At 39.5% G+C, this 8852-nt stretch overlaps 1 pseudogene; it reads right to left on the bottom strand.

Annotated features, from left to right (window-relative positions):
* Nucleotides 1-4843: 4843 nt before the first annotated feature.
* LOC126002345 (peroxisomal membrane protein PEX13-like) lies at nucleotides 4844-6032 on the bottom strand (annotated as a pseudogene).
* Between the last annotated feature and the right edge of the window lie 2820 nt (nucleotides 6033-8852).

An 8852-nucleotide genomic window follows, 5' to 3' on the forward strand; every position in this document is an offset into this window, starting at 1 on the left:
ATGATGGACTGCAGTTCAATCCTCTGGCATCCCATATGGTCCCCCCAAGCTAGGAGCGATTTCTGAGTGCATAGCCAGGAATAACCCCTGAGAGTTACGAGTGTGGCCCAAAAACAAAAGAAAAAGAAAGAAGAAAACAATAAGTCATGTAATTCATAAATCTAAAGTGTATGTATATATATATACTTTAAGATAGATAAAGTATATATACACTTAGATATATATAAGAATGTATATACATCAAGGGATAAATAGTTAAAAATCCATCTTTATAAAAATATTATTTGCCTTTAAAGAAGGTAAATTGCATCATATACTCCATGGACGTACCTTGCACTAAATGAAATAAATTGATTACAAAAAAGACATGATTCAGACAGGAGAGATAGCATGGAGGTAAAGCATTTGCCCTGCATACAGAAGGACAGTGGTTTGAATCCTGGCATCCCATATGATCCCCCCCGAGCCTGCCAGGAGCGATTTCTGAGCATAGAGCCAGGAGTAGCCTCTGAGTATTGCCAGGTTTGACAACCCCCCCCAAAAAAAAGACATGATTTTACTTATGTAAAGTATCTAGATCAATCAGATTTATAGAAACATGGTTTAGATGGCAGTTGGCAGAACCAGGAACTACATGAGTGGCACAGGAGAGAGTTTTGGGTGATGGACATTGTAGGATGAGACCCAGCCATCAGCCCAAAACAAAGGCCTTCCTCCTTCCTTAAATCTCTTCCTTTGATCTGTAAAAGCACACTGGATAGGTACTTCTGTCAAACTTCCCCCTCCTGGTGGATGGGTATTGGTATAATAAAGAAAAGTCAGGGGCCGGGCGGTGGCGCTGGAGGTAAGGTGCCTGCCTTGCCTTCGCTAGCCTAGGACGGACCGCGGTTCGATCCCCCGGCGTCCCATATGGTCCCCCAAGAAGCCAGGAGCAACTTCTGAGCGCATAGCCAGGAGTAACCCCTGAGCGTCACAGGGTGTGGCCCAAAAAACCAAAAAAAAAAAAAAAAAAAGAAAAGTCAGCTTTGGCTTGGCACTCAGAGATACCACCAAGCACAGAATGGCTCTGTGGCTCCTAACTGGCATGGCTTATTATTTCGTTGTCACTACCCTGCTTCTACAAACCCCTCCACCTAAGGGTTAGAAACATGGTAATTGCAGTGGTCTCACAACCAATGAATTTTGATTTTACAGACAGTTTCAGGGTTTTAAAATGAGAAGAGTTATGGTAGTGATGACTGAACAGTCAAACAGATAAATTTTAGTGAAGTAAATAGTTTTATGGGGGGGTGGAGGCAAAGTTGAAGTGAAGTGTTTATTTAGGGAAAAAAGAAAGGAGTGAAGACACACAACTGCAGAGAGTGGGAATCCAAAGGATAACACCCCAGGGACCAGAAAAGTGATATGTTGTTTGCCTTGTATAGAACCAATCTTGTTCATAGGGACCCAGTGTTCCATATGGTCCTCAGAGCACTGCCGGGAGTGATCCCTGAGCATACAGTGTGGCACTTAAGAGTGGGGAGAGAAGCACCCTGACGTAAATCATTTCATTTAAGAAATATAAGAGAAGTGGAAAAAAAAAAAAAAGTAAAGAAAAAAATAAAGTAGAGAAGGCAAAATTATATTCCCTAAACTGAATTGGAGGCCACACTAGATGGAATATTCTTACACACTAATATTTAATACTATTGAGCTTCACTTAAAATTTTAAGGTGGAAATAATCAAATTCAGTATTCTGCTTATAGTTTGTTATTATTATTTTTTGTGTGTGTAGTTTTTGGGTCACACCCGGCAGTGCTCAGGGGTTATTCCTGGCTTCAGGGTCAGAAATTGCTCCTGGCAGGCATGGGGGGCCATATGTGGCGTCAGGATTCGAACAGATGACCTCCTGCATGAAAGGCAAACGCCTTACCTCCATGCTATCTCTCCGGCCCCTGTTATTATTTTTAATATTAATTATGAAGGTACTAAATGAGCAAAAGTATTGGTAATATTATTTGACCTAGAAACAATCAAATTTGACTTAGAAACAATCAAAGAATGGGGCTGGAGTGATAGCACCTTGGGTTTTGACAATGAACATGACTGGAGCCTGTAGTTAGTTGATCTCATGACAATATGCTTCAAGGGTGGAGATACCATGTATCTCTTAGGCCAAGGGAATATCCTTTCTAATTTCCTCAGTAATTACTGCGCCTATGCAAAAAAACAAACAAACAAAAAAACCCGCCTTGCCACATCAGCACCCCCTTTTTTCTCTTTTTTTTCTTTTAGATTTATATTTAAATTTATGATTTTTTTGTTTTTGTTTTTGTTTTTGGGTCACACCCGGCAATGCTCAGGGGTTACTCCTGGCTGTCTGCTCAGAAATAGCTCCTGGCAGGCACGGGGGACCATATGGGACACCAGGATTCGAACCAACCACCTTAGGTCCTGGATCAATTGCTTGCAAGGCAAACGCCGCTGTGCTATTTCTCCAGGCCCAAATTTATAAATTTAAAGACAGGCTCCTGCCCGCTTCTTTTTTTAAAGAAAAGAAAATAAATTTTAATATATTTTAATTCATCCAAGATAAAAAGCTATTCATATTTTAATGGCATAAAAAGTTGTGTGATTCTAATAATAAATGTAAATCATTTTTAAAATAATTTTATTGTGACTAATATGAATTACAAATCTTTTAAAGTTATATTTAAGGTACAATAAATGGAAATAATTGTTAAGAAAGATAAATTTCAAGTTATTTTCTATCAAATAAAACTAGTAGAATTAATTATCATCCTAGGTCACATTCTTTACAATAATTTGAATGACTTTCTCAAGATAAAATAAACAAAACAAAAGGATAATTAAGGAGTAAAAGCATTACAGGCTAAAACAAACCCAACACTGGATATAATACAGATCAAAAATTTTTATTATTTGGTTTAATGTAAAAATAATTTTTGCCTGTTCTTATTTCTTATCACTCAATTTCTGACCCAAAGGCAATTAAACTAGAACTAAAATAACCCCCAAACCCCTCACATTAATAATCCTTACTATAGCAAACTGTATATTCCATACTTTATCAATCTTACTCTTTCAATTAACATAAGGTTTTATTTATTTATTTTTGAGTTTAGGGCCATACTTGGCAATGCTCAGAGATTACTTCTAGCTCTGCACTCAGGAATTACACCTGGAGATGGTCAGGGGACCATACAAGGATGCTGGGAATAGAACTCAGACCAGCCATGTGCAAGTCAAATACCCTACCCGCTGCAGGAGTTCTGGCCTGAACATAGAATTTTAAATAAGATGAAAATGACAGCAGTGTCCATATCTCAAAGTCTAGGTAATAGAAGCATTCACAAGTTCAGTATCCTGTAAAATGTAATTAAGTCATTAGACCAATATACTAATATATATACTAGTATATATATTAGTATATAATATATATTATATATAGTTATATATATTGGGATTATATATATATTTTTTTGTATAGGCACAGTAATTACTGAGGAAATTAGAAAGGAAATTTTCTTGGTCTAAGAGATACATGGTGTCTCTACCCTTGAAGCATACTGTCATGAGATCGACTGACTACAGGCTTCAGACATGTTTATTGTCAAATCCCAATGTATATACAATATTATACATATTAATATTATATATAATTATATAATATATAATACAATATAAATTGTTATTAGTTATATATTATTAGAGTATATAATATACTAATATAATGCACAACTTTAATTTCTAGCAGCAACACAATAGCCACAACCAAATATTTTTATTGAACTGTAGAAGTAACTTTTTTTTTTTTTTTTTTTTTGGTTTTTGGGCCACACTCGGAATTGCTCAGGGGTTATTCCTGGCTGTCTGCTCAGAAATAGCTCCTGGCAGGCACGGGGGACCATATGGGACACCGGGATTTGAACCAACCACCTTTGGTCCCGGATCAGCTGCTTGCAAGGCAAACGCCGCTGTGCTATCTCTCTGGGCCCCAGAAGTAACTTTTTTTTTTTTAAACAAAGGTGATTATGGGCCCGGAGAGATAGCTCAGCGGTGTTTGCCTTGCAAGCAGCCAATCCAGGACCAAAGGTGGTTGGTTCGAATCCCGGTGTCCCATATAGTCCCCCGTGCCTGCCAGGAGCTATTTCTGAGCAGTCAGCCAGGAGTAACCCCTGAGCACCGCCGGGTGTGGCCCAAAAACCAAAAAAAAAAAAAACAAAGGTGATTATAATTTATCCTGGGACCATAAACAGAAATCGTGCCTTAAATAATCTCTGTAAAAAAATACATTATACAGCAAAACCTTCTTTTTCATCCAGAGAAGACACCTGTTATTTTTTTTAGCAACTCTTCAGTAGAAGTATTAAATGCGGAAACAGCTTGTGATAGCCAACTTGTATGACCATCCAAACCACCGAATACCAGGATTGAACTGAGATTACCTGTATGACCATAACTTTCATAAACACTGTCTAAAATAAAGAGTTTTCTTTCCCTCCCTCCATCTTTCTCTCTTTCTGTCTTTCCTTTCTTCCTTCCTTTTCCTTCTTCCTTCCTTCTTTCCTTCCTTCCTTCCTTTTCATTCTTTCTTTCTCTCTCTTTCTTTCTTTCCTTCCTTCCTTTTCATTCTTTCTTCCTCTCTTTCTTTCTTTCTTTCTTTCTTTCTTTCTTTCTTTCTTTCTTTCTTTCTTTCTTTCTTTCTTTCTTTCTTTCTCTCTCTCTTTTCTTTCTTTCTTTCTCTCTCTTTCTTTCTTTCTTTCTTTTCTTATTTTTTTAAATCTCTAAATTTTATTTTAAAGTACTCTGTAGTTTGACTTCAGGCAAGCATAAAAGCCATCAAAGATCTTATTTATCTCCACTTTTATAAGTGGACTCAGGTGCAACAGAACCCTTATTAACTTCAACAAAAATAGACTCAAAAGCAGCTTCCTATTATTCAAATACTCAGCAGCCGCGGCTCCTTTAATTAGTGTTGTGTTGGTAAAAGGTTTTTCTGGTTGGCAAGTTTACTGGATGCCACTGTTTTTCTTCCTCTTCTTTTACCAAGAATTTTGACATAATTAGCTTGTACAAGTCCAAGACTAGCCAAAAGCCAAGCACGCACTTTGGGTTGCTGTTCTTTGAGAGTCAAGTTCAGCATATCTCCTGCATGGAAAGAAATTTCTTTTTCAGAGACAGCAGAAAATCACATTCTGCTCTGGCTACTACATGGTCATCCTCACCACTTGCCCAGTTGGTGTTATCTGTTATTTCATCACTGTGGGGTAAACAGTAATTTTCAGATGAGGTAAGACCCACCAAAGGTGCCTATGCAAAAAACAAGAATATTGGCCAAGATTTTGCTGAGTTAGCTGCTCTGTCCTTGGCACCAAGGGAAGCCACCATTCCTTCCCTTTCTGCCTATACGTCCTCATTCTCATAGCCTCTTTTTAAATCTGTCATTCACTGTAACCGTCCGTAAAGATACCTCATAGTCCTAACTAATGCAAAAGCTGAAAAAACTTTTGTACAGTGTATTTTCAACCAAGAAAAGTGATTTGATACATCCAACACAGCCCTGAAACTGTTATAGACGGCTGAGAAGGTAGCATCCATCATCATTCTGACAGAGGCAAACATGTGCATGATACTTTCAGTAGATTGAAAGGTGCCTCTACTGCTTTCTTCAGCTTGCTGCACAAATTTACTAGGTGGAAGATCATTCACATGTAGGCGATTATAACCCAACCCATTTTACCCATAATTATAAGGACTAGAGGTTTCATAAAATGAATTTCCATAGCACCATATCCAGAAGAAAATGAACTGTAAACAGGTCTGAAAGAGTTCACACTGCTGCTTTCTGTCTGTTGTGATAGCCGTGGAAGAATAGGCGAGGGCAGTCTGGTGAGTGTTGGTTGTACAGGTCTGGTTAATAAAGTAGACCCCAAATCAGCAGATTGGAAAGTGGAGCCAGGTTCTGGGCCCGGCCTAGCTCCCTAAATGTGGCAGGTTTCCCAGGGGAAGGTGGTGGCTGAAATACCATCTAAGGTCAGCTCTCACTTTTATTTTTTTTATTTTTATTTTTTATTTTTATTTATTTTTTTTGGGGTCACACCCGGCAGTGCTCAGGGGTTACTCCTGGCTCTATGCTCAGAAATCGCCCCTGGCAGGCACAGGGGACCATATGGGATGCCGGGATTTGAACCACTGACCTTCTGCATGAAAGGCAAACTCCTTACCTCCATACTATCTCTCCGGCCCCACTTTTATTTATTTTTTATTAACAAAGCCATAGAGTATCAATCATCTTGTTCTGCCTCATATTTCTATGCCTTAAAAAAAAATGGATGGCACCAGAGAAAAGCGGTCTCATGAGCATTGAGTGGAAATAAAAAATGACCATCTCAAAGTCAATGATAATAATATCAAGAAACCCAAACTACAACAAGCTATACACAAAAGGGACCTATTATACAAGCAGTCCCTTAGGGGACTAAGGTTGGTGGTATGGGAGGCCTGCTGGGAACAGTGGCAGAGGGAGGTCAACACTGGTGGTGGGAATTGCCCTAATTCACTGTCACTGTACACCTTAAATATAACTGAAAAACTTGCAATTCACATTGGTCTCAAAAATCATTTTTAAAAAAAGTAGTATAAGGGGCCTGGAGAGATAGTACAGCAGCATTTGCCTTGCAAGCAGCCGATCCAGGGACCTAAGGTGGTTGATTCGAATCCCGGTGTCCCATATGGTCCCCCATGCCTGCTAGGAGCTATTTCTGAGCAGACAGCCAGGAGTAGCCCCTAAGTACCGCCGGGTGTGGCCCAAACCCCCCCCCAAAAAAAAAAAAGTAGTATAAGAATGTGTAGAGCAGGATGATAGACTAGTTGATAGACTTGTTCAGAGACCTCCATGCCTTTGTGAACAGCCCTGTCCTCCAGAGTCAGCCTTTAGTGAGGTGCATCTGACTCTAACTTTTCAGTTTCGTTCTCTCAAAGTCTTGGAGCCAGTGCACACATATACCAGAAGTATAAGGACAAATCTTTAACAGGGACACATGACCCAAAAAAGGATCATTTTGGAAATGATCAATCTTGCTCAATGTTGGCGGCATGGCATGATTGTTAAAATAGCAACATCATGCATAGGAAAACTGGAGAGTTGACACTGAATCTTAGAGAAACATCAAACAACAGTGTCAAACAAAAACAAGAAAAATGGCACTTGTAAGGATTTAGACATGCTGTCACTACTACTATCCACCGATATACCCCATCCCACTTGCTACATTTCAGTTTTGGTTTTGCTTTGAGGTATATATTAAGACCTTTGAACTATCTCCATATCTTTCACCAGGAAACCAAGAAGTTTGAGTGGAGGAACATCATGATAAATAGGAATTAACTGGATCAAGATGAATGCAACCAGAGAGGGTTTGCATGTTCAGGATAGTGACAGACAATGAGGCTGAGCCCAGAGAAACAGAGAAGGGCCTATCGCCAGTTTGAGCTCACATACACTCCCAAATTTCAATTTTTGCTTTTGCTTTGGGCTTTCAATATTTGGAGTCTTTAGATGTTAGAGTGCTTTGTTAGGTAGGCCCAAAAAGCTGCTTTAATTCCTCTAAGAACTGTGTAATGGACCTAATACATTTTCAGAAATGACATCTTTAGGGACCGGAGAGATAGCATGGAGGTAAGGCGTTTGCCTTTCATGCAGAAGGACGATGGTTTGAATCCTGGCTTTCCATATAGTCCCCCATGCCTGCCAGGGGCGATTTCTGAGCATAGAGCCAGGAGTAACCCCTGAGCGCTGCCGGGTGTAACCCAAAACCAAAAAAAAAAAAAAAAGACATCTTTACAATCTTGACTAGAAAATAGTAGAAGATGGGCCAGAGTGGTGGTGCAGGGCGTAAGGTGTCTGCCTTGGGCATGCTAGCCTAGGACGGAGCAAGGTTCGATCCCCTGGCGTCCCATAAGCCAGAAGTGATTTCTGAGCACATAGCCAGGAGTAACCCTTGAGCATCACTGGATGTGCCCCCCCAAAATTAAAAAATCAGTAGAAGAAAACATTAACATTAGTATAATTTAATTATAAAAAATGTTGATAGGAAGGGCTTTATTACAGGGAGTATTGTCTATCAATCTAAAGATTGGTCAGGTAACACTTTTCCCAGCTCAATGAACACTGAACAGAATGTTTCTATAGTACAAAGACTTGGAGGCAAACTTTCCCATGCCTCTCTGTAAATTCGACAGGATCTCTCACATGGAAAGTTGTCAACTTATCCTCAGCAGAGTATACATATTTTTGTTCTGTGTCCTCCAGTAAACAAGTGTATGCAGAGTACTCAAACTAAATGAAACATTGTTTTTTTCCAAAAGACTAGAAGAGTACATGAATAGTTTACAAGAAATAAACAAAAATAATAATCTCATATGTGGAACTTAAAGATACACATTAAGGTAACAACAAAGTTCCAAAGGCAACATGATGGGAGAACTGACCCATACAATTGAGTTGGCCGCTAGGTTAGGGAAAGAGAAGTATTGGGATCCTTGGGGGTTAGGGGGGAGCGGGCAGTACACTGCTGATGGATGTGGTGTTGGAATAATGTGCATGAGAAACCATTGTTAGTAGCATTGTTAACTACAGATCTCAATAAAGTAGTCAAATTAAAAAAAAAAAAGAAAGAAAGAAAGAGCAGGGCCCAGAGAGATAGCACAGCGACGTTTGCCTTGCAAGCAGCCGATCCAGGACCAAAGGTGGTTGGTTCAAATCCCGGTGTCCCATATGGTCCCCCGTGCCTGCCAGGAGCTGTTTCTGAGCAGACAGCCAGGAGTAACCCCTGAGCACCGCTGGGTG

The sequence above is a fragment of the Suncus etruscus genome, chromosome 1, assembly GCF_024139225.1.
Source record: "Suncus etruscus isolate mSunEtr1 chromosome 1, mSunEtr1.pri.cur, whole genome shotgun sequence".
Lineage (NCBI taxonomy): Eukaryota > Metazoa > Chordata > Mammalia > Eulipotyphla > Soricidae > Suncus > Suncus etruscus.